Source organism: Octopus bimaculoides, chromosome 11 (assembly GCF_001194135.2).
Source record: "Octopus bimaculoides isolate UCB-OBI-ISO-001 chromosome 11, ASM119413v2, whole genome shotgun sequence".
Lineage (NCBI taxonomy): Eukaryota > Metazoa > Mollusca > Cephalopoda > Octopoda > Octopodidae > Octopus > Octopus bimaculoides.
Genome location: NC_068991.1, coordinates 70088844 through 70090748, shown reverse-complemented (window position 1 = coordinate 70090748; position 1905 = coordinate 70088844).

Sequence of the window (1905 nt, the reverse complement as noted above, 5' to 3'; positions counted from 1 at the left end):
ATGTATGTATATACATATGTATGTATACTTCAGGGTTGTCGGGATGTCAAGATGAACTTATCGATTCTCAGAGGAAAGCTCTCAGTTAGATAACGAAATGTAACGCTAGTCTGAGATTTATCTGTCTTTATAGAAGACACTTAATGTCTAGAATCTCTAGTGACTTCTCTAAAAGTTCAACAACAAAAGGTTTGGAAATTTTAAATGGAATCAATAAATAAGAATAGAAACATGTAAAAAAATTGACTTACAAGGCATATTACATAAGACTAGGACATGATAAGGAATATATTTATTTATATACACAGTGAGGCCACTATTGCAAGCAGGATTTGCGTGGAAGACCGCTCTAGTATGGTCAATAAAGTCAGCAGAAATTTATTACTGTCAGACAAAGACCAGTGGAGTAAGACCAGCAGGGAAAGACCAAAAGAATATGTGTAACACCATTAGAATGATCGAATGATGTACAGTTAGATTCATTCTAAGCATTTGTGGCTGATCAGGCTGGGTCAGTTACAAAACTATTATTTTAGATATAACAGATGACAGGGAAATTACATTGGCTTAATTAATACTAATATATATTCGAGGCAATAGACACAGTGCTTATATTATATGATAGCGCTTAACGATATTTAAGCATTGAAAAATAAGGTTTTCTATCGAGTACACTAACGCTCACAACAATGTTTATACGAAAAGTCGTCAACCCATACATTTTAGCAAAATAGAAATGTTTGTGAATTCGATGCCTTCTTTTCAGAGAATAATTGAAACAGAAATATATCGCGGTATTCATTCGTCAAAATGTTTCGCTTTAGAAGGTATATTTACTGGTTCATCGTTTCTAAGATGAAGCTCTTATGACTGTTAGTCGAAAAAAACTGGATGTTGTGACGTTCATATCTCATTCCAGGGATAGAATCTGCCTCAGCCGGGGCACTCCTTTAGCGAAAGCTTAACTATTTATATAAGGTGATTGTAACAACATTGGTCATATTGATTTAATTTTTTTGTAACTGTTAAGGCAAGCAACTAAGGTACTCAGACGCCACCGAAAATCGTTAACTTGGTAAGCATAACGTTCTGCTTAAATTGTCGTAAGACTAAAATTTCCGTGAACGGAAGAAATTAAGAACACGCAGTTTGGAACGTTTGACACATCGGTGGGAGAAAGAATTGAGTAAGACAAGACTACATACAGGGAGATTTAGGAGACATTTACTCTAGCAAGAGGACGCAACTCGTCTGTAGGACCAAAGTTTGCATTGCGCTTGTAACATCATACCAATCACTCAACATGTCTTCACATCGATACGGTCTAAGGTGCCGGTGTGCATAGCTACCAGGTCCCAAACATGGCAGCAGTATTTGATTCAAAACCTTACCTTAGCTTTGCAGTGAACAAGTAGTTAGGGAAGAGAACTACTTTCTAGCTTTGGAGACATAATAGCAGTCTTTGAGATAAATTGTTTACTCTGTATAAATATATCATCACAACATTAACAGCATTATGTTTACCTCAGCAATTATATATGTTTACTCCGAGTAAATAAGATTCATAATTACAGTTGCCTGGAGATGTCCCTGTTTGTATTTTGGTTAGTTTACATCAATTAGCAATCATGAGCCATTTTCCAATATTTAGAGCAACTATCACATCTTTAACAGCAGGAAATCATATAGGCTATAGCTATGTATGTACATACGTACGTACGTATGCATGCATGCATATATGTATGTATGTATTTATGTATCTATTTATCTATCTATCTATCCATCAGTCTATCCATTTATCTGTTTGTCTGTCTATCTATCTATTCATCTACGTGTATATATATACATACATACATACACACACACACACACACACACATATATATATATATATATATATATATA